We start from the raw sequence: 25,428 nt of genomic DNA on the forward strand, positions 1-25,428 counted from the left end.
ATAGTGGAACTATAACTTTAAAAGGTCACGCCCCTCAGTGTGTGAACTATAGTCCTGAAATTTGGTACATAGGTCCCTCTCCTCACAAGGAACACATTTGCCCGAAGGACCATTAAGGTCCGGCAAGATAGATTTTTCCGCCATTTTGGGTTTTGTGAAAAACACTAAAAACGCTACTCCTCTGGCACCGAATGACCGATCTGCAGAAAACTTGATACATGGCATCTATGGACCAAGCTCTAAATGATGTTTTTCCAGGCTAGCATCTCAAACAACATGGCTGCTACTGACCAATAAACATTGATGTGGGATTGGTCTGGCACATAAATGCATATTAATCAGACACGTTCATTTGTATTGAAACAACTTGATACACAGGTTCCAAACACTGTAAGAACAATCAGATTCACTGCAATGTGGTGCAATATATATATAGGCACATATATATATATTGATCTGTTTGACTCAGTCATGGAATTTGGCGCACATGCTCAGTGAAATTAGTCTACCTAACCTGTGGAGTATGGTTCTGTTTGGCTTCATGGTTGGATAGGAAAAAAACAATGCAAGCTTATTATTGTTTGAACTAGAGTTAAAAACTAGAGTTTTTTGTTTTGTTGAATTTTACCCCTTTTTCATGGTATCCAATTGTTTAGTAGCTACTATCTTGTCTCATCGCTACAACTCCCGTACGGGCTCGGGAGAGACGAAGGTTGAAAGTCATGTGTTCTCCAATACACAACCAAGCCGCACTGCTTCTTAACACAGCGCGCATCCAACCCGGAAGCCAGCCGCACCAATGTGTCGGAGGAAACACCATGCACCTGGCAACCTTGGTTAGCGCGCACTGCATCCGGCCCGCACAGGAGATGCTGGTGCGAGATGAGACAAGGATATCCCTACTGGCCAAGCCCTCCCTAACGACTTTGGGCCAATTGTGCGACGCCCCACTGTCCTCCCGGTTGCGATGGAGCCTGGGCGCAAACCCAGGGTCTCTGGTGGCACAGCTGGCGCTGCAGTACAGCGCCCTTCACCACTGCGCCACCTGGGAGGCCCTTGAACTAGAATCTTGAGTTCTGATATTTAGCAAGCGTGGTAAGGAGTACAGAAGTCGATCATCCTAGGTATCCAATTTGTCCTGATTGTGAGACATGTTGTATTTCTTTGTGTCAGGAATGTGTCAAATAACCTCTTGATATTATCCATCATAAAATAATGAACTTAACCAACAATTTTATGCACATGCTTTATGCAGTTACATGTAAATTAAATGCTTTATTACATAATGAGAAAAATAAATAACCCATAATTAGCAGGACATTGTTTTAGGTGTTTATTATATTCATATTTAACTGCTTGCTACACTGACTGTACATTCATATTCGTATCTGGGGGTTCTGATACAACTTGGAACATGATATTGTAACTGAAGCAATAAAAGAGCCGGACAAATGAACTTAGATGAGTTTCACTTTTGTTTACGTTCCTTTCAACTGGGGACGTAGTTCTCTCTCTCTCTCTCTCTCTCTCTACACACTAATAGAGAATCACAACAGGATGTCCCAATACTTTTGTCCTGGGGAGATTCTCAAATTAAAAAAAGAAAAGTCCTCTCCTCGAGGACTCTGTCCTCCTCTTCTCATGACCCAGAAACCGTGAAGTGGTTGAGGAGCGTGCCAATTCATTTGTAGGTGAACAGAGGAGTGTGCTCCCCTCTTCGATTACCTACTTTGACAGAGGATGCACAAGAGTATCCTCCCGCCGGCGAGCGCAGAAGTTTTTAAAGATCCTCAACACCCCTTTTTGAATCAGCAGTTTTCTCAAAGGAGAAAAGCATTTACACATTTAAAAATGATACGCTACTTATCCTTTTATCTGTAAAATGTATTGCACAACTAACTGTTGTGATCAATTTACACATTTATTTTGGGATTCCACCACTGTAAATGTAAAAATGCCAGATGCGCGAGTGGAGAGTTTCCTTCCATACATTTTGAATTTGTTTCCACGTTTCCTCTCCTTGTCTCCATTCCTCGATTACCTTTGACCCTTTTCAAAGCAGGCGAGGAGAGGACAGAGAAGAGGATGCTAGGAGTTGAGCATCCAATTGAGATTCTCCACTGGGCTTTACCTTTGTTTCCATCTTGATGGAGCAGCATTGACTAGATAGCCAGGGAGTACACTACTAGGCTATGGGTATCATCACAGACCTCATTAGTCATAATCCACCTGCGGTGCCTTTTTAATTTTCTCTTGAATCTGTTTATTAAACCAGTACTTTATTACAAAATGAGATGGTGATGGGGAAGCCAATATTCTACTATATTCTGCCTGTCTATTCTATTCTCACGTCTTTCTGTCTGCCCCTTTGTATGGTCTGTCTGTCTAGTATGTATGTCAGATTGGATGTGGGGATACACAGACAGCATCATTACCAAGGTTCAGTCTGTGAACTGCGGATAACCCTAATGACGCATGCATATGGATATAATCCTTCTATATCCACGCAGTCGAGATGTTAACGACGTCCATTCAATCTGACTGTAGCCTACATGGGTTTAATTTGACTCAATGGAGGATGAGTTCCTCTGGGGATACACACGTTGATCATCATCTTGCTGTTCCTGCTCCTTTCCTGTCGTCTTATAGCAAACTCTTGTGCACCCTCTGGTGCTTGCTAGTCTCCAAAACTTATTTGTGTTGCCTGCTTTGCAGATTGTCTTCCTTGTCTCTGTGGTTGCTCATTATTCAGAGACAGGCGGATCTCAGGTCATCTGCGGCTGCAGCAACAGAGAAGCAGGAAAGATGGCGATCATCCATTAGACCGGACGCACGCATGAAATACAGGACAACTTTCAGGAAGAAGATCGCTTCTCCACCAGAAGAAGACATACCTGTGAGTTTATAACGCAATTTACCAGTTTGTTCAAGATCACGGCTCACTTGGCTTCATGGTTCAGCTGCACGTCGTTGTGTGGTAGATGAAATACAGAAGCGAGCGCCTCGTGAATGACCTGCAAAGAGCTCATCTCGTTTTCTTGGTGTAGGACCAGACGTGGTGAATTGAGATAGCCAGCCGGTGCGAGCGAGAATAAACGGGTGAACGAACGAATAACGCTTGAGCTGGCGCGGGCACCCATTGCATTCAAAGTAATCTAGGTTCTTCTACCTACTCACAATATACTCCCAACCTTCCATTCGTTTAGCTTTCTATCTATCCGTCTTTCGTTTAGCGTTTTGTTGAACTAGTCAAACTGGACAAGGAGGGAAAAAAAGAGAACCGAGGTTGTGAGCTGCGTGTTTCAGCACTAGGTCGGGAGAGTTTTATTTTGGCATGTCTGGCCAGGGGATTTAGCGTCGGTCCCCCGTCTGTGTTGTGCGATTGCTTCAAGAAGAAGCCATTGCACGGATTGCTCTACCTCCTCTTCTAGCCCAGCCAGCAAACCAGCCAGCCAGAGCCGAGAGAGAGAGAGTCCAGCCTCCATTAGCGACAGTCTGGCTGGCATAGCCACTGGTACACTTCCAGACACTCACTAAAAAGCCATAGCTTGTTCCCTCAATTAAAATCTAATCTGCTGGGGATTTCGTATGGTTCTCCTTATGATTTGATCTATCAAGCTACATGGCAGCTTCATGGATGAATTGCCACCTTTTTATTTTCAGTTTACACTTTAAAAAAAAATGTATTATTTGAGTCTGATCACCCGGGCTCTTGCTCTGGAGCTGTGAGCATAGCTGTTTTGGATGCGTATGCTGTCAGCCAGGGCTCTGAAGTCAGGTATGTCATTGTGGGGCTTCACCATAAAATGGAGGAAGGCAGATGACTCTCAGAGGAGAGCCTGGAGTCAGACAGGAGCCCTCATGGAAGAACAAAGGTTGACTTTTTTTTGTTGTTGCCCTGTACAGCAGCCAGTTTTGGGTTGTTATATTCAGTAGTTTGAAAGTTTTTTTGGGGTACTTCCAAATGTTTTTGTTTTATTTTTGTCGTGATTTGTGAGAACTAGTAAAGGGGAAGTTTTATCTTGTTTTTTTTTACAACCTTCAGTTATTTTATTTATTTTCCTTTCCACCTGTTACATTATTGCCATTGATGTTGGGGAGAAATGGAGGGTGTTACTTTTGGGTCCCAGTGGTAGGACAGTCAGTGATGGCTTGGAGCTGACAATCAGAGAGGCGAGAGGACAGTCAAGACACACATGGATGAAATACACACACACACGATGAGGAGTATGAAGTTGGGCTAACTCAGGAAAGTTACTGAGAGTAAAGTAGACACCTTTGAAAAACAGTTTGCTTACATCCCGACCATCTCGCATTGCAGGCTGTGGTTATTCTACAATTTAGGCTTCAGTAAATGATGTAGACAGAGCTCTCCAAAGGGCAACAATTGACATGCTGTATTACACATATTGTCTTGAGATTTAAAGTTGATTACAAATGTATGACACGTGTTTTGTGATTTAGAGTTTGAATGCAAGGTGATACTTGGGCTATTAAGTAGTTTGTTCATTGATTTGCTGTTTATGTAGTTGTTCTCGGCATGTAAAGTAAATGTAGTTCTCTTCGACCTCAGTTTGACTCTGTCGAACGTATCACTGAAGGAATGGCATTCCTTGTCACTCAGTCAGAAGAAAACAAGGTCTGCTCCTCCATGTGCGCCTGCCTGACTTGTGTGCCTGCCTGCTTGCGTGTTCGTGCTCTCCTACAGACTCACTCACACTGGCCACGGTGAAATCTTGCTGACAAGGAGACGGAGCTAGACACACTCTGCGACAACTGTGGGCTAGGAGGCAATCAAAATGGTGGCGCTAGTCTCGGTCTCGTCATGTCAAGGGAACCAGTTCCTCAAGGTGGAGCTAGCTGGATGTTTGGACTGAAAATATGAAGGCTAGTGGTTGAGAAATGTGTTTCTCAGATAGCTTCAGAGCAGGTTCTTGTGTTTGCTGGGAAATTATGTTCTTGCTAGATATCTTCTTAGACTTCACACTATAGTTCCTGTGTAATCTTTTACAGACATCTTGTGCAATGCATAATTGCTTCCTCTCTGAAGGATACTGTTACAGCCCAAGTTACCTGAGTTATAATATACTATGATCACAATTCATCACTGTGCTAAACAACTTGTCATTTCAGTCCACTAGCAACATGTTTCCGTAGTATTACTCGCGCTAGAGTGTTCTTGGATTTCCACAATAACTAAAATATAATAGATGAAAAAAAAACATCTGTGTTTTCCACGTTTCTTTAAATAACATCTTCCTGGTCTATAATGCAAAGACTAACTGATAAAACATCTCTTTGAAGTGAACTTCATGTCTATTTTTTACTCCCAAATCTCACTTTATTACACAATACTACTACTACTACCAGCCCAACTGGTGGTTTGTTCAAGACCTCCACAGGATGTGTGATTAGTTTACAACTATAGAGGTCAGAGGGCATGGCATTATTGAAGTATTTTTTTTTTTTTTTACTTCAGCGTTAATCCTGATATATATTTTGTTCGTCTTTGTACTCATTACTAATAGTGCAATGTTTAGTTCAAATATTTGTGGACTGCTGTAGCAAGGATCAGGATTATGCCACAGAAAGCGCTACAAAGTCTCTCCAAATTAAACAAGGTGACTTTTTTAAAAGTTCCTATACAAGTATTGATATTAGGTAGATGTTTTATCCCTATTTAGTTGTAAGCGGAGCCATTTATTTAGTTAGAGAGTTTCGGCTAACTTTTAGAACAGCCGCCATGTTCGCACCTTTAAGCATTCCATTCATCCATTCATTATCAGTGTTTCTATGACGGGTTGGTCAAAACCCATACACTGTACATATATTCTATTGTGTTATTGACTGCACGTTTGTTTGTGTAACTCTGTTGTTTTTCGCTTTATCATGGCCAGGGCGCAGTTGTAAATAGGAGCCTTTTCTCTTTTCTTCTTTTCTTTGACCTGACGAAGATCCGTTTCGGATCAAAACGTTGTCAGTGAATTGGGAGCTTAAAGAGTGTGCGGGCCTTCTTGTTCTTTACTGAGACGTGTTCAAAGCCATACTAAATAACCCGTTTAGCACGAGTAAGCCTATGACGCCATAATGGGGAATCTTGTTTTCTGTTCCATTTGAGAAACCTCTGCGCATCCAGGGGGTTTGTACAAACCTTGTTGTCTGCCTTTCGACATTTGCAACAGTGTTTCAATATTGAAATTCGATCTCCAGTGTCCTATTGAGAATTAACGTGTCAGGACATCTTTTCTCAGCCAGTAGAAATCATGAATAAGCAAGAAATGTCAATACTAAAAGAGGTCAAATGAAATGAAATTCAGCTACTTTGCTGTTATTCCAGCTGCACTGTTTGACCTGACCGTGTTAGCCATAGTTGGCTAGCTAGCAAGCAAGGGATAAGTGCGTTTCCAGGCAGCATGGCAACAGAACATTTAAAACAAACGACTGGGTCACGCCCATAGATATAGAACTAAAAGACTTTGCGACTAGGCAACCAAACTGATAGAATGAACTGCCAGCCGGCTTGGCTAGCAACCATAAATGTGTCGGGATTAGGCCTATATTTTCATTGAGGGATGAAATGGTAGTCTATGAATACATTTCTCCAAATATTTGTATTTATTTAATTGGTAACCCGTTGTAGAAAAGCAATTGTACACTCGAGGTTGTGCTTGGCACACCCTGACCTTAGAGAGCCTTTTTATTTCTCTATTTGGTTAGGTCAGGGTGTGATTTGGGTGGGCATTCTATGTTTTCTATTTCTTTGTTTTTGGCCGAGTGTGGTTCCCAATCAGAGGCAGCTGTCTATCGTTGTCTCTGATTGGGGATCATATATAAGTTATTTTCCATTTGGGTTTTGTGGGATCTTGTTTTCTGTATAATTTCTTTGCCTTGCAGAACTGTGCGGTTTGTTTGTTGTTGTTATTTTGCTTTTGGTGTCATCAAGAAAAAAATGATGTACGCCTACCACGCTGCACCTTGGTCCGGTCATTCCACAAACGAGAGCCGTTACAGTGCTGTACTCTGCGGGCCGCAGCACAGCCATGCTAGAGAAATTGTTTAGCAACGCCCTCTCGTGTACAATTGCTTTATTGGAATCTTGTGCATAGCATTGTTTACATTCTGTGAACTGCTATTGGTCAATATTGCCCATGGTGAACTAACATGGCTGCCATGACATGTAGTGTCGTGTAAATGCATCATAATGCAGAAACCTCATTGTCCCAACTTTCTAAACACATGGCTCTGTTGTGAACATTAGTCCAGTTCTTAGAACAATCAGATATGCAACATAAAGAGGGACGCTAGAGAACAGCTCAGAAACTTTGAAAAATGGCACAGCAGGATTTGAAGGTTAGGATTACAGAAAGAAAGCCTCCATTTATACTGAACAAAAATATAAACACAACATGTAAAGTGTTATTCCCATGTTTCATGAGCTGAAATAAAAGATCCCAGAAATGTTCCATACTCACAAAAAGCTTATTTCTCAAAGATTGTGTGCACAAATGTGTTTACATCCCTGATAGTGAACATTTCTCCTTTGCCAAGATAATCCATCCACCTGACAGGTGTGGCATATCAAGAAGCTGATTAAACATCATGATTATTACACAGGTGCACCTTGTGCTGTGGATAATAAAAGGCCACTCTAAAATGTGCAGTTTGGTCACACAACACAGTGCCACAGATGTGTCAAGTTTTGAGGGAGCGTGCAATTGCCATGCTGACTGAAGGAATGTCCACCAGAGCTGTTGCTGTTCATTTTGCTACCATAAGCTGCCTCCAACGTCGTTTTAGAAAATTTGGCAGTATGTACAACTGGCCTCACAACCACAGACCACGTTTAACCATGCCAGCCCAGGATATCTACATCCGGCTCCTTCCCCTGTGGAATCGTCTGAGACCAGCAACCCGGACAGCTGATGAAACTGTGGGTTTGCACAACTGTAGAATTTCTGAACAAACTGTCAGAAACCGTCTCAGGGAAGCTCATCTGAGTGCTTGTCGTCCTCACCAGAGTCTTGACCTGACTGCAGTTTAGCATCATAACTGACTTCAGTGGGAAAATGCTCACCTTCGGTGGCCACTGGCATGCTGGAGACGTGTGCACTTCACGGTTCAATCCTGGTTTCACCTGTACTGGCCAGATGGTAAACGACGTGTATTGCGTTGTGTTGGCGAGAGGTTTACGGATGTCAACCTTGTGAACAGAGAGCCCCATGGGGGCGGTGGTGTTATAGTATGGGCAGGCATAAGCTACAGACAATGAACACAAGCGCATTTTATCGATGGCAATTTAAATGCACAGAGATACTGTGACGAGCTCCTGAGGCCCATTGTTGTGCCATTCATCCACCGCCATCACCTCATGTTTCAGCATGATAATGCACAGCCCCATGTCGCAAGGATCTGTACACAATTGCTGAAAGTGTCCCAGTTCTTCCATGGCCTGCATACTCACCAGACATGTCACCCATTGAGAATGTTTGGGATGCTCAGGATCGACATGTACGACAGCGTGTTCCAGTTCCCGCCAATATCCAGCAACTTCGCACAGCCATTGAAGAAGAGTGGGACAACATTCCAAAGGCCACAATCAACAGCTTGATGAACTATATGCGAAGGAGATGTGTCGCGCTACATAAGGCAAATAGTGGTCACAGCAGATACTGACCGGTTTTCTGATCAACACCCCTACTTTTATCCCCGTATTTGTGACCAACAGGCACAATATCTGTATTCGCAGTCATGTGAAATCCATATATTAGGAAATAATGAATTTATTTCAATTGACTTATTCCTTATATGAGCTGTAACTCAGTCAAATCTTTGAAATTGTTGCGTTTCTATTTTTGTTCAGTGTATTTTTTTTAAAAGGGGAAGAATTATACAACATAATGAATAGTTAGTTGTGGTTTGGAAATGGTTTGGAAGTGGAGGAGGTAGGAAATGGAGCTCACACAAGAGGCAGAATGATGCACTCTACTGTAGGTACCTGGGGCAGAGGTAGAGACTGGAGAGAGACACACAAAAGCCAACTGAAATGGTCCAGTGAGTGCTTTCTTGACATGATGCATTGGCTCACATTTTTATATATGAGGCTACATGACCCTATTTCAGAAGGGCCCCCCTATGTGTCAATATTGGCCATTGAATGCGTTTTGACTTCTCAAAACACAGCTTCCTGCTTGTTGATGAACTTTAATTTGATTCAAACACTAGCTTACGTTACAGCTATTTCTATTCTGAACTTGATTTTGTCTTTAGGTGAATGCGCACAGGTCATGGTAGAATAAATTAAACTGGATAATGAGGTGGTTTTCTTGTGGAAATGACATTCTGGTTACTGTTGCCATGTTTCAATTCAGTGCCAATGGCGTCATCTTACTTTGTATGCTAACTTTGGAAGTGGTTATGAAATAACTTTGCTCAACTGTTTAAAAAATAAATAATATTTACTTTGCATTATAAAATACATTCGGGCCAGGGAGTTTTTCCCAGGTTACGCCAGATTGTGGAAGCAGCTTCTTATGTGTTCTATCTGTAGAAACATTTGACACTATATATAATTTTGTGTGAAATGTTTTTAAGCATTTGGCTTTACGGTATGTGATGACTGCACTTACACTTATATTTTGAAATGATGAGGCACGGAAACAAGACACAATGTCCAGGGCCCATCATGGCACATCTAGGCCTATTTTGACCCAAATGGAAGAATACCCATTGTGTGGGTCGACGCCAAGTCTTCTAACAAGTTACCATATTTAAATCAGACTGACATATGCTAGCCACCAGCTTTAGCTTTAGGTCAGAGGTCAGCTAGTCTGGTGAGTCTCATCCACAATGCTTTTCAAGCAAGGCACAGTATTACTAACCCTGCCAGTTAACTCTACTTAGCGCTTAGTTAGCGCTACTTCCGAGTTATCTGTGGTGGGAAGAGAGAGACACCTGGAGATGCCTGTTGCTGAGGCAGTCTGGTGGCAGGGCACAAGGCCGTCTTTGAGAGGGAACAGGAGTGATCTTGTAGAGACGATCCACTGGCCTCAGCCTACGGAGCAATGAAGCTGTCCAACGACGATTTTAAATATTTCAGGAGTTGGAATGGAGGCCCCACTGGTAAGTTAATATTAATGGGGCTCTTCATCTTTCCATGACAATTTGTGTTGCTCTTCAAGTGGGTGGTTTGGCTCACCTGAAGAGGGAACGTTAGGGATACGTCTCCTCTACAAATAAGAGAGTCACAAAAAGCTGAAAAGGTTTAAAAAGACGTTCCAAAAGACCCAGTCTAGAAAGTCGCACGTCTTTTAGGCTTTCCAGTTTCCACCAGTAGGATCTATGTCTATGTCCCTCTCCGGTCATATCAAGACCACTGGACCAGCTTGTAACCTCACCAAACATTGTAACTGTAGTATCTGCTATGTCAAGGTTACAAGGAAGATGACGGTAAATGGTGAATGTTTTGGCAGACGCACAGAGAGAAGGTCATTTTGAGAAATTTGGCCTACACCTCATCAAAAGCAATACTGTTTTAAGATTAGTCATGCTCCTGGTTTATCTTTAAATGTTGCAGCTATAATAAAGGATTAAAGGAAAAAGAGACATGATTTACAGACCTTTGACCCAAGTCTAAAAATAGAGGACAGCCTTCAAAATTCTTCTGGTGTTGACCATCACTGAAGCGAGGTAGAAGAACCATGCACTTATTGAATGGTTTGATTCCTCAGATGACAGCTCTGAACGTAGTGGGCAAACCCCAACGCATGGAGAGAGAGAGTGAGCTGATGTAATCTTATAGTAATCTTGTAGTGGGCTAATCTTGTTACAACCTATTCACATCCTTTGTTTCATACCCATGTGGGTGTCTGTCAACAGAGACCAATGATAGTCACGCTTTGTGTAGTATGTGTGATCCCTCAAGGGAGAAATGAAATCCGTGTGCCTCAAGTCTATTTTGAATCGGACACATTGGTAGATTCAGATTGGTTTTGTAGATTCAGATCGGCTTTGTAACGTTGGAAAAACGGTGCCAAACAGAGATGGGTTATGGACTGGCTGTATTGTGGAACGCTGAATGCACCATGAGGTATGGGCCCTGGTCAAAAGTAGTGCACTATAAAGGGAGTAGGGTACTATTTGAGACGCATAGTTTCCTTTCCTGAAGTAATTGTCTTTGTGGAAAAACACTTCCTGGTTACTCTCCAAGACTGTCCTTGGAGATCCTTCTTCTGTCTCTTTAACTCCACTTATTAATCCTTGACCCAGCACATTCCCTTTGGGAAATACAAAACCAAGCCATTTTGAAAGAAAGAGCCATAACTTGAGTTTTGCTTCAACCAGCAGACCGAGGGTTTGACTGGGAGTCTCCTCTCAACTGGTCACGAAATCTACAATCTTGTTTTAAGGTCGGTGATCACTAGTCACCATTTAAAGTTCTCATACATTTGTAAACGGGAACATGAGTGTTGCCATTTGCTCAGCTTGTTTGTTTCCATGCTGACCTTTTTGGCCTGGGTCCTTGACCTTGAGGCCTTTCGACAATCACACCGCGGTCCTTCTGTAGCTCAGTTGGTAGAGCATGGTGCTTGTAACGCCAGGGTAGTGGGTTCGATTCCCGGGACCACCCATACGTAGAATGTATGCACACATGACTGTAAGTCGCTTTGGATAAAAGCGTCTGCTAAATGGCATATATTATTATTATTATTATTATTTCTGGATGTCGAGAGATTTCTTGTGACTTTATAATGGTAATTTGCACAGCCTTGTGGTGCCGAGCAGCTGTCATTTGGGTAGGATCGTGGAGATTCCGCAATGTGAGATGACCCTTTAATTGAGTACTAAAAGTGATGGTTTTATGGTAATGGTTTTAGATATGGGAGGCAGATATTGTTTCATAGTGGCCTTGCATACGGCTGGTCTGAATGATTGCAGAATAGTTGTGTCTTGAGACAGCTGGTGTGTCGGATGTTTTTCTGTAACTCGAATGCACACCGTTTTCCCTTTACTACGTATGAGAAAATGGATACAAATGACGAAATCCTGACACTATGCCAAGCAAAGCACTGGCAGGATATGGCCTCAAGGATTACATTAAATGAATGACATTTGAACAAAATATAATTTAACACATCTTGTTGGTGCTTAGCCTACCTGTACATATGTTGATTCCTTTCCGTTGCAATGTAGCACTCAAGCGCAGGCGTTTTGAGCAGGAGCAACATCAAAGTAAAGCAAGGTTTGTGTCATCTGAGAAGTTGCTTAGGTGCATGTCTCAGCACAGACCATGGAGAATACTCCAACCCAAGAGGCAGAGAAACCTGGCGAGAAATACCTCCACCTATTTTGTTAATAATAAAATAATCATGCTCAAGGCTTGCAATTAGTCTGTGCACTTAATAATTTTTGAGGATGCCATATTTAATTAACCTGGTTGCTGTGAGCCTAAAAGCAAGAGTTTTGTCAGTTTCTATCAGAAATAGAAACATATTAACTACATATGAAGCACGGCAAATGTAGTTCATTAAACACAAAACGTGGAGTCACCAGGTAGATCGGTCTATATTTGTGTTACATTGTGTTATCTGTAAACCTTTCTCATGGCCTTTCTCATGGCCTCTCATGGCCCTTCTCAAGTTCGGTATTTGGTGGCGGTGTGCACTATGATCCTCAAATCTCTTGAGATCTGTCTGTCTGAAGAAGACCTTGTGGTGATCATGCATCCACCGACCAGAAAACAACTTCTCCTTTCCCTGGCAGCTATGACGGCAGAAAATGAGAAAGGAAACTGGTCCAGGTCTGTGCTCTTAGCTAAACAGTCCGATCTGTGTAACAAGATAGCAGGATAAAGGCTGGTAGCAGGGTATGGAGGGGGAATGGGTTGCCAATGCAGACCTTGAGGATCACAAAATGGTGGATGACCGTCCAATGCCACTGAGCCACTGATACTTCCCCGTTCTCTCTCTCCTGCTCTGCAGTGGGCTGGGACTCAGGCAGTGAAATGGAGTGCTGTCTCTGTGTAGCTAGCTCTGTTCACCCCAGCCTCGGCTCTGCTGCCCTCTGTGATGCAGAAGATAATTCTGTCAGGCCAGAGGGAACAGCAAGCCATGTGAGGTGACTCTGCTTAAAACAGGTTGAGCAATAGTCTGATGAGACATCACTGTACCCCAGCCATGCATGGCAGGAAGGATCCAGAGTACTGAGACTCTTATCTAGCCTAGCTGCCATCAAACCAAACCGACCAGGTTTTTAAGGGTTTACTAAGCCATGTTTTGTTGCTTTTGTTGATTGCTTTTTGCGGTTTTGAAGAAGGTCACACAGTCAGTTGGTGAAATGCTAATGGCTTCCCCTTTGGATTAATCCAGCAATGTTTGTTGTTAATATTGAATGTGGTGTATGTTTGCTTCAGAAGGCCATGTTAAATGTTAGGAGAATATTATACTAGCACATTGATCTATGAGTAGATCGTAGCAGCCTTGTCTTTGAGGCTTTATACCATGATTAAATACATAGCTAGCTAAATGACACGAGAGGGACAACTATGGAGGAGAGCACTTTTCTTTCTTGATCTGCAGCTCCATGATCTTCTGCTTGTGCAAGAGGGGCCATTGCTCTTGAGTGCTCTGTGTCACAACCACCCTTTTTAGAAGCAGTGTAGCAACAATAAAAGCTTTCTATAAGAGACAAATGCTACCCTCGGAGCAAGGTTGTACTGTGCCATGACGTGCTCTTTTGATTCAACCCTCTGAACCATGGAGTGGCTTTGATGGAAAGAGGAAATGGGAAATGGTTTGGTTTGGCAGGCAGGCAGCTCAGACCGCATAAAGAACAAAAAAATGTGGCGATTATTAAAGTATTAAGCGCTGGTGAGAGGTAGCTAGCACGGTTGATGTCAGGTGACTATCTGTCATCTGATAATGACTGTCGGACAAGGCTCCTTTTCTGAATTTTGCGGGACTATGGGATTCCCAAACATCAATAGCAAATGACAAATTTCTCACTGTGGATTAGCATCAAATTGTGCTTAGCTATCCTCATGGTGTTTTTTTTGAAGTGAAGTCCTGCTTCAAGCTCTCAGTCAGCATTTCAAGTCTGAGGTCCAGAGATCAAAAGCCTCTTGCTCTATTAGTACTGAAGCCACACAGGTTTAGTAATGACATGTAACACAACAAGTGTTTTAACAAGCGTTTTTTGTTGTCGTTGATAAGGATAGTCAATTATAAGCATTTACATTGTCGATTACTTAATTAGCTCATTATTACTCAGAGATAAATGAAAATGGAGAAGATCAAGATATTTATTTCAGAGGAGAAGCTGTTGCTACCACGTTTACATCTCTATAGTAAAACACGGCCATTTTCTGTGAATAGCCATGATTCAGACGGGTCCTGTCGTCACCCAGTCTGTATCTCCACTCCCTCAGTCGGATTGTGATATTAACGACGGCCAGTGAAACATCTGGCTGTGTAGAAGCAGGGCTTTTAGTTGGGTGTTAGGGGGTTCTCTGTCTGAGAAACTTCATGTTAGTTGGTTAATGGTTGACCTAGTTCAACTCGGCTGCCCTATGCTTCCTGGAACACATTTCATCTAAAATAAAAGCACTTTTTTTTTTAAATCATCTCATTTAGTAAGGTTTCAAGCCAAGGTGGAATAATATTAAAAGATGTTGACTAATTTTGAAAACATTGTAAAATATTGGATTATTAGAATCCTGATCCATCCATGCTGATTGATTCATCATATTCACAGTGGTCTGCAGTGGGCTAAATCAGGGTCACATAGTGTTTCTTGGTAGTCTTAAACAAATCTACTTTGAAACAAAAGTATACGGTCTAATCCACATGGTTATGGGTTAAAACAAGAAGACACCTGTACCAGATATAGAGTTGAAATGTATTCAATTTTACATTTACATTACATTTAAGTCATTTAGCAGATTTTGAGTTTGCATCCCAATATAACAAAGTTTGACATAGAAACACCGGATTTTCAGCGATAGAAACACGATTTTTGGCATAAAAAAAAGAAGAAGAAAATGTTAATAACAACAAACGAATGACATTCCGCCCATGAGGCCACTAGAGGGAGATTTGTTCATTTGACTGCAGGAAAGGTCTACAAAAAACTAGATTAAGACCTTTTTTAAAGACTTTTTTTTACTCAAGTGGTTAACGACTTACTTTTGGTCATGTAGTGTATGTGGACACCTATTCATTGAACATCCAATTCCAAAATCATGGGCATTAATATGGAGTTGGTCCCCCCTTTGCTGCTATAACAGCCTCCACTCTCCTGGGAAGGCTTTCCACTAGATTTAGGAACATTGCTGCAGGGACATTCTTCCATTCAGCCAAAAGAGTTTTAGTGAGGTTGGGCACTGATGTTGGGCGATTGTTGCTCCTAGACATTTCCACTTCACAACAACAGCACTTACAGTTGACCGGGGCAGCTCTAGCAGGGCAGAAATCGGATGGATTGACTTGTTGGAATGGTGGCATCCTATGACGATGCCACGTTGAAAGTCACTGAGCTCTTTAGTAAGGCCATTCTACTGATAATGTTTGTCTATGGAGATTGCATGTCAGTGTGCTCAATTTTATACACCTGTCAGCAACGGGTGTGGCTGAAATAGCTGAATACACTAATTTGAAGGGGTGTCCACATACTTTTGTATATATAGTGTATGTCACCACCATTTTAGACTACTGAGGAGATATCTCCTACTCCCAGCCTGGGTTGATGTCACCACTCACCATGCCTCGCAGCTGCCCGCTGGGCAGGGACTCACTGGAAGATGACTGTCTGATGTAACCTCATATGGCCCATGATACCAGCAGGGTGCCTCTGAAATTGCACCCTATTCCCTATGCAGTGCACTACTTTTGACCAGGGCCCGACCCATGATACCAGGGCTGAAATGACACTGTTCCCTAAAGTGCACTACTTTTGACCAGAGCCATATTCTCTATGTAGTGCACTTCTTTGGCCACAGAGCTCTGGTCAAATTATACCAGCAGATTTTTTTACCCACTGATTGTTCTTTTGACCAATCACATCAGAACTTTTCATTTTCAGATCTGATTGGTCAAAAGACCAATTAGTGAAAACAAGATCAGGACTGGGCTGCCTGTTGAAACCAGGGGAGAATGATTCCCCTCTCATTGAAGTCACGGAAGTTCAAGGCCACCACGACACTGCAGGCATTGTTAGCAGAACTGATAATTTTAAAATCACAGACAGAAGCACAATTTGGTTGCTAATGGCAGCCCGGTCGGGGTACTGCAGGGGCCTTCAATTTGAGTTCCTACTCCATGAGAGGGGGCAGCACTGAGCTAGCCTGCAACGTCACTCCCTAGAGTAGCTCAAATTGTGCATGTTATGTCTCCATGAGGCGCAATCTTAACCAGCTTTATTTGACTTCAATGTGCTATTGAGTCTTCACATAGGAATGAATGGTGTCACGTGATCGATGGCTTTGTCCATTCATATATACAGTCATTGGTCTAAACACAGACATAAAGGAGCTGCATGGTCAATCTGATGTCTGCATTGGCCGTGCAGCATTTACGATGATACGGCCTCTGCAGAAGTCAAGGGGGCATTCATACTTCTTGCGCTTTGCAGCGCAGCGCAGACCTATTCAACTGTTGTGAAGTAAGTTATCAAGGAAGTGAGTTTGTGGTTATACAAGACCTTCCGCCCGCTACCTACCGTCAATCAATCAGCTAAATGGAGCTATATGGGGCCTTCTTCATTGTTAAAAATTTGGGAGGCATACGGCGATGCGGTACGGAGTGCAATTTGGCCTCTGCATGCATTCGGAGGCTCTGCAATTGTTTCACACCCTCTACAGTGCATTCGGAAAGTATTCAGGCTCCTTGACATTTTCCACATTTTGTTACGTTACAACCTTATTCTAAAAATGTACTCATCAATCTACACACAATACCCTATAATGACAAAGCAAAAACAGTTTTTTTAGACATTTTTGCAAAGTATTTAAAATAAAAAAACGTATCACTTATTAAGTTTTCAGACCCTTTCTCAGTACTTTGTTGAATCACCGTTGGCAGCGAATACAGCCTCGAGTCTTCTTGGGTATGATGCTACAAGCTTGGCACACCTGTATTTGGGGAGTTTCTCCCATTCTTCTCTGTAGATCGGGCTCTGGCTGAGCCACTCAATGAATTCAGAGACTTGTCCCGAAGACACTTCTGCGTTGTCATGGCTGTGTGCTTAGTCGTTGGAAGGTGAACCTTTGCCCAAATCTGAGGTCCTGAGCGCTCTGGAGCAGGTTTTCATCAACGATGTCTCTGTACTTTGCTCCGTTCATCCTTTTCTCGATCCTGACTAGTCTACCTGTCCCACTGGAGGCCACTGTGTTCTTGGGGATCTTCAATACTGCCTACATTTTTTGGTGCCCTTCCCCAGATCTGTGCCTCGACACAATCCTGTCTCAGAGCTCTATGGACAATTCCTTTGACCTCATGGCTTGGTTTTTGCTCTGACATGCACTGTCAACTGTGGGATCTTATATAGTGTGCCTTTCCAAATCATGTCCAATCAAGTTGTAGAAACATGTCAAGGATGATCAATTGGAAACAGGATGCACCTGAGCTCAATTTCGAGTCTCAGTAAAGGGTCTGAATTCTTAGATAAGATAAGATATATATATATATTTAAATACATTTGCAAACATTTCTAAAAATCTGATTTAACTGTCATTATGTGGTATTGTGTGTAGATTGATGAGGGAAAAAAATATGAATTCAATTTTAGAATAAGGGTGTAACGTAACAAAATGTGAAAAGTCAAAGGGTCTGAATACTTTCTGAATGCACTGTGTATCGAGGCTCCCACCACATTTTCAGATCAAGCATAAATTGGCTTCTTAAGTGAATACATAGGGAACAGGGTGCCATTTCAGACACACACCAGTTGATATCTTATTAATCTTAAGACATTGTACCCATTCTAACTGCAGACTATTGATTTATGTCCTCTGTTTTGAATTTGACTCATCGATCAGCCAGGTGGAATCAGTGATTAATCTCTGTTTTTAGACACCTGCTCAAATGAGTAAAGCCACACAATCAAATCATTTACATTTTCTCCTCTTATGACAATGTCACGCCTGCTCCCGCTCCCTCCAGGCGGCCCATCATTACGCACAATTGTCATCATCATTACGCGCATCAGCACAACATTGGACTCACCTGGACTCCATTACTTTGTTGATTGCCCCTCTATCTGTCTGCTCCTCAGTTTGTTCCCCGTGTCAGCATTGATGTTATGTTTTCCCCTGCCCAGACGCTGTTCTTGTTTGTTTCTTGTCTCTTATCCATTAAATGTTCACTCCCGGTACTTGCTTCTCGTCTCCCAGTGTCTGTCCTTACAGAATGCTGACACCACAATTTGAAGCATCTGGAAGTTTTTTGTTTTATGTTGGTGACGTCGGATCCGGGTGCTGCTGCTGGAGGAACCGGGGGTGCCTCAGCTGGCTCTTCAGGCTCCCATGCCTCTGCCGGCTCATCAGGCTCCCATCCCAAGTCATGACTCAGCCGGCTCATCAGGCTCCCACGGTTCCGCCTCCTCGTCAGACTCCCACGGTTCTGCCGGCTCGTCAGGCTTCCGCCGGCTCGTCGGGCTTCCACGCCTCAGCTGGCCCATCAGGCTGGCCCAGGTGGGACACCGGGTGGCGCCCCTAGAGGGGGTGTACTGTCATGCCTGCTCCCGTTCCCCCTCCCTGGCGCTATAGGGCGCAAGGTGGCCCATCATTACGCACACTTGTCGCCATCATTACGCGCATCTCCGCAATATTGGACTCACCTGGACTCCATTACTTTGTTGATTGCCCCTCTATATCTGTCTGCTCTTCAGTTTGTTCCCCGTGTCAGCATTGATGTCGTTATGTTTTCCCCTGTCCAGACGCTGTCCTTGTTTTACTATTTTTTATTATTTTTTGGAGGCATTGCCTTTTTAAATTGTTTAACTTGGGGTCAAACATTTCGGGTAGCCGTACAAAAGCTTCCCAAAATAAGTTGGGTGAATTTTGGCCCATTCCTCCTGACTGAGCTGGTGTAACTGAGTCAGGTTTGTAGGTTGCCTTGCACGCACAAACGTTTTCAGTTCTGCCCACACATTTTCTATGGGATTGAGGTCAGTGCTTTGTGATGTCCACTCAAATACCTTGACTTTGTTGTCCTTAAGCCATGTTGCCACAACTTTGAAAGTATGCTTGGGGAAATTGTCCATTTGGAAGACCCATTTGCGACCAAGCTTTAACTTCCTGACTGATGTCTTGAGATGTTGCTTCAATATAACCACATAATTTTCTGGCCTCATGATGCCATCTATTTTGTGAAGTGCACCAGTCCCTCCCATGGGAAAGCACCACCACAACATGATGCTGCCACCCCGTGCTTCATGGTTGGGATGGTGTTCTTCGGCTTGCAAGCTTCCCCCTTTTTCCTCTAAACATAACGATGCACAAAGTAGATGTCCTAACCGACTTGCCAAAGCTATAGTTTGTTGACAAGAAATGTGTGGAGTGGTTGAAAATGAGTTTTAATAACTCCAACCTAAGTGTATGTAAACTTCCGATTCAACTGTATATACAGTGCATTCAGAAAGTACACCTCTTCACTTTTTCCACATTTTGTTGTGTTATAGCCTGAATTTAAAATGGATTACAATTTTTGTCACTGGCCTACACACAATACCCCATAATGTCAAAGCGGAATTATGTTTTTAGACATTTTTGTGTGTTAAGTCAGTAAGTATTTTACCCTTTTGTTATGGCAAGCCTAAATAAGTTCAGGAGTTAATATTTTCTTAACAAATCACATAGTAGTTGCAGGAACTGATTGTTGAATGATTACCTCAGTCATTGAGCAGACATTGAATATCCCTTTGAGCTTGGTAAAGTTATTAATTACACTTTGGATGGTGTAGCAATAACACAGTCACTGCAAAGATACAGGCATCCGTCCTAACTCAGTTGCTGGAGAGGAAGGAAACCTCTCACGGATTTGAACATGAGGCCAATGGTGACTTTAAAAATAGTTACAGAGTTTAACCTCTTGCGACGAGCAATCCCTTATCCGGGAGCGTAATCATAGCCTCAAATGCATTAGCAAAACGCAGCGGACATAAATACCCCTAGAAACATTTCCTATTCATGAAAAGTGTAAATGAAATGAAATAAATATATTCAAACACAAGCTTAGCCTTTTGTTAACAACACTGTCATCTCAGATTTGCAAAATATGCGTTACAGCCAACACTAGACAAGCATTTGTGTAAGTTTATCATGGCATAATGCTATGCTAGCTCTGCTGGTAGCAGGCAACATTTTCACGAAAAAAGGAAAAGCAACCAAATTAAATAATTTACCTTTGAAGAACTTCGGATGCTTTCACTCAGTAGACTCCCAGTTAGATAGCAAATGTTCCTTTTTTCCAAAAATATTATTTTTGTAGGCGAAATAGCTCCCGTTTCTTCATCATGCTTGGCTGAGAAATCAACCGGAAAATGCTGCAACTATAACGCCAAACTTTTTAAAACATTTGCTCCATAATATCAACAGAAACACGGCAAACGTAGTTTAGGATCCATCCTCAAGGTGTTTTTAACAAATATATTCGATAATATATCCGTCGAGTCAATTGGTTTCTCATAAGAAACGATTGGAAAAATGGCTACCTCAGTATTTTACATGAGATTTTCTGCGGGAGACACCATGTGACCACATGCTATATATGGTCCCTTACGGCCATTCTTCAATGGAAATGCCTAAAAAGACGTCACAATGCTGTGGACACCTTGGGGAATACGTGAAAAATGTAAGCTCATTCGTAGCTCATTCACAGCCATATAAGGAGTCATTGGCATGAGGCAGTTAAAAAAATGCGGCACTTCCTGGTTGGATTTGCCTGTAACATCAGTTCTGTGGCACTCACAGACAATATCCTTGCAGTTTTGGAAACGTCAGTGTCTTCTTTCCAAAGCTGTCAATTTTATATGCATAGTCGAGAATCTTTTCGTGACAAAATATCTTGTTTAAAATAGCACCCCCTAAATCCAAGAGGTTAATGGCTGTGATAGGAGAGAACTGAGGAAGGATCAACAACATTGTACTTACTTCACAATACTAACCTAATTGACAGAGTGAAAAGAAGGAAGCCTGTTCAGAATAAAAATATTCCAAACATGCATCCTGTTTGCAACAAGGCACTCAAGTAATACTGCAAAGAATGTGGCAAAGCAATTCACTTTCTGTCTTGAATACAAAGTGTTATGTTTGGAAAAATCCAATACAACACGTTACTGAATACCTCTCTCCATATATTCAAGCACAGTGGTGGCTGCATCATGTTATGGTTATGCTTCTAATCGTTAAGGACTAGGGAGTTTTTCAGGATAAAAAAATAAATGGAGCTAAACTCAGGCAAAATCCTAGAAAACTTGGTTCAGTCTGCTTTCCACCAGACACTGGGATATGTATTCGCCTTTCAGCATGGCAATAACCTAAAACACAAGGCCAAATCTACACTGAAGGAGCATACGAAGAAGACATGAAATGTTCCTTAATGGCCGAGTTACAGTTTTGACTTAAATCTACTTGAATGTCTATGACAAGACCTGAGAATGGTTGTCTAGCAATAATCTACAACCAATTTGACAGAGCTTGATTAAAAAAAAAAAGAATAATGGGCACATTTTGCACAATCCAGGTGTGGAAAGCTCTTAGAGAACATACCCAGAAAGACTGACAGCTGTAATCGCTGGCAAAGGTGTTTATACAAAGTCTTGACCCAGGGGTGTGAATACTTATGTAAATGGGATATGTCTGTAATTCATTTTCAACATTTTTTTATTTCATCCATTTTGAATTCAGCCTGTAACACAACAAAATGTGGAATAAATCAAGGGGTATGAATACTTCCTGAAGGCACTATATATATTTATTTGAAATTCTTATGATATGTTACAAGTCACATTCGTACAATATGTTACAAGTTTGTTGTGCTTAAGATCCCAGACTCCATCTTTATCTACTGATGTAATCCACTACGAGCAGATTGAAAAGTTCAACTAGACTACAGAAAGGTTCTAATCTACACAACCAACCTCAACTGTTGGCAAATTAGACATATGTGTTGTATACAGTGCATGTAGCTGAAATATCACTTTGAACTAGAGATAGTTATTTTGGTTGCTTGCATAACCTTTGTGTGCATAGTGAGGGCATCAGTCACAATTTAGATGAAAATAATTCCCAAAGCATGCATTAGGACATTCTTTGTAGATCCTTTTTAGGTAACAGGCCTTCCTATGAACTTTGAAGGAGACCTGTATAGCTACAAACCCATACCTCTCTGATTCAGAGGGGTTAAATGCAGAAGACACATTTCAGTTGAATGCGTTCAGTTGTACAACTGAGAAGGTATCCATCCCCCTTTCCCTTTACAAGACCTGGATCAAATACTAACATATATTTGAGGTGCGCTTGATTTAACTTGTCCGCTATAATGGAACCAATGGAATAATGTAATGCAAGCTCCACTCACCCTGCATGCCCAAGATGCATTAGCTGCCATTTTTGGGCTGTTCTTCCCTTGGGAAAGAGGTCTTCAGACCTCAATGGGACTTCTTTTAAAGCACACGTCAAGTATTTCCAAGTATTTCACATGTACTGTATTTGACCCAGGCGTGATAGCTTAGCCATCTATACTGTCTTATTTTACCACACTGCGGCCTTGGGTTGGAGGTTAAGGCTGGAGCAGCAGCGCCAGCAGGAGCAGCCCTAGGTCTGGTAGTCTGGTCTGTTCAACATAAATAATACATGGGAATGTGATTCTAATTACAGTGCCTTGCGAAAGTATTCGGCCCCCTTGAACTTTGCGACCTTTTGCCACATTTCAGGCTTCAAACATAAAGATATACAACTGTATTTTTTTGTGAAGAATCAAAAACAACTGGGACACAATCATGAAGTGGAACGACATTTATTGGATATTTCAAACTTTTTTAACAAATCAAAAACTGAAAAATTGGACGTGCAAAATTATTCAGCCCCCTTAAGTTAATACTTTATAGCGCCACCTTTTGCTGCGATTACAGCTGTAAGTCGCTTGGGGTATGTCTCTCAGTTTTGCACATCGAGAGACTGAAATTTTTTCCCATTCCTCCTTGCAAAACAGCTCGAGCTCAGTGAGGTTGGATGGAGAGCATTTGTGAACAGCTGTTTTCAGTTCTTTCCACAGATTCTCGATTGGATTCAGGTCTGGACTTTGACTTGGCCATTCTAACACCTGGATATGTTTATTTTTGAACCATTCCATTGTAGATTTTGCTTTATGTTTTGGATCATTGTCTTGTTGAAGACAAATCTCCGTCCCAGTCTCAGGTCTTTTGCAGACTCCATCAGGTTTTTCTCCAGAATGGTCCTGTATTTGGCTCCATCCATCTTCCCATCAATTTTAACCATCTTCCCTGTCCCTGCTGAAGAAAAGCAGGCGCAAACCATGATGCTGCCACCACCATGTTTGACAGTGGGGATGGTGTGTTCAGGGTGTTGCTTTTACGCCAAACATAACGTTTTGCATTGTTGCCAAAAAGTTCAATTTTGGTTTCATCTGACCAGAGCACCTTCTTCCACATGTTTGGTGTGTCTCCCAGGTGGCTTGTGGCAAACTTTAAACAACACTTTTTATGGATATCTTTAAGAAATGGCTTTCTTCTTGCCACTCTTCCATAAAGGCCAGATGTGTGCAATATACGACTGATTGTTGTCCTATGGACAGAGTCTCCCACCTCAGCTGTAGATCTCTGCAGTTCATCCAGAGTGATCATGGGCCTCTTGGCTGCATCTCTGATCAGTCTTCTCCTTGTATGAGCTGAAAGTGTAGAGGGACGGCCAGGTCTTGGTAGATTTGCAGTGGTCTGATACTCCTTCCATTTCAATATTATCGCTTGCACAGTGCTCCTTGGGATGTTTAAAGCTTGGGAACTCTTTTTGTATCCAAATCCGGCTTTAAACTTCTTCACAACAGTATCTCGGACCTGCCTGGTGTGTTCCTTGTTCTTCATGATGCTCTCTGCGCTTTTAACGGACCTCTGAGACTATCACAGTGCAGGTGCATTTATACGTAGACTTGATTACACACAGGTGGATTGTATTTATCATCATTAGTCATTTAGGTCAACATTGGATCATTCAGAGATCCTCACTGAACTTCTGGAGAGAGTTTGCTGCACTGAAAGTAAAGGGGCTGAATAATTTTGCACGCCCAATTTTTCAGTTTTTGATTTGTTAAAAAAGTTTGAAATATCCAATAAATGTCGTTCCACTTCATGATTGTGTCCCACTTGTTGTTGATTCTTCACAAAAAAATAGTTTTATATCTTTGTTTGAAGCCTGAAATGTGGCAAAAGGTCGCAAAGTTCAAGGGGGCCGAATACTTTCGCAAGGCACTGTATATAGCTAGTTGTCTTCATCTAAAATAACCCTAATAACCCTTCTATGTGAAGCTAGCTACAATAAGGATTAGTCACAATAAGTGGACTTTGCGGTTAGCCTTCAAAATAAAAGTATAGCATAATTCTACTATTTGTGTTCATTGGCATCATTGTCAATGACATACTTTTATTTTGAAGGCTAACTGCAAATCACTATTGTGCCTAATCCTGATTGTGGCTAGCATCACAACACATAACCCAGTCCGGTCGAGCCTCACTAGCCAGATGAAACTAGCTGGCTGCTTATAAGGTGGGCAACAGGGTTAAGTAGCTGGCTAGCTATTTATTTTCATGAACTGAAGGTCAATTTCAATAGGCAAACAACATGTGGCAACCTAGCTAATACTTACTCACAAGGATTCCTAAATCGTTGCTAAGGATAATGAAAATGACTGCAGTCTCTACTGGTCGTTGTTTTCAGGCTGGTTGTATTGGTGCTAGCTAGGTACCAAGCTAAAGCTAGCTACCACAGAAGTTGCGATCGAACAAATTATGCTTTATTACCAACGCGGTATTGTAAACACATCGTTCGTTGCCGGTGTTTACTTGTTTGCAGACATTTTTGTACAGCTTTGACAGTACTACTGTATATTTTTTGACACGCAAAGTCCCAAACGGCATTCCATAGTATGTATGTTGTGAAGCTAATAGCAGTGATGTTATTACTGTGTATCTCCTGTAGGGAAACGTCTGAAAAATAGCGCACTTGGTAGTGTGTGCCGGTCCTCGACCAGTCGGTCGAAAGCCAATATCACCCACAACAGAGACCGGTTGATTTTCAAGGGCAATGAATTCCATTACCTTGGATTTAATTTCGCCTTTGAGTTGTCTTGCTGAAATGATCTTACTCTTTCAAATGACTGCTCGACTTGTTGACTACTCAATTCACACAGCAGACATTGTGGG

The 25,428-nt window shown here is 42.1% G+C and overlaps 1 protein-coding gene across 3 annotated transcripts in view; it reads left to right on the plus strand.

Moving 5' to 3' along the window:
* Positions 1 to 1,955: 1,955 nt before the first annotated feature.
* Positions 1,956 to 25,428, plus strand: part of LOC118387936 (zinc finger protein 462-like) — a 90,950-nt gene continuing 67,477 nt past the window's right edge. The window contains exon 1 of one of the 3 annotated variants that reach the window (XM_035776787.2): positions 1,956 to 2,896. The gene's annotated coding sequence lies outside the window, so the exon portion shown is untranslated. The remainder of the gene's footprint in view (positions 2,897 to 25,428) is intronic. The other 2 variants (XM_035776786.2, XM_035776785.2) reach the window with 2 other exon arrangements.

Source organism: Oncorhynchus keta, chromosome 9, assembly GCF_023373465.1.
Source record: "Oncorhynchus keta strain PuntledgeMale-10-30-2019 chromosome 9, Oket_V2, whole genome shotgun sequence".
Classification (NCBI taxonomy): Eukaryota; Metazoa; Chordata; class Actinopteri; order Salmoniformes; family Salmonidae; genus Oncorhynchus; species Oncorhynchus keta.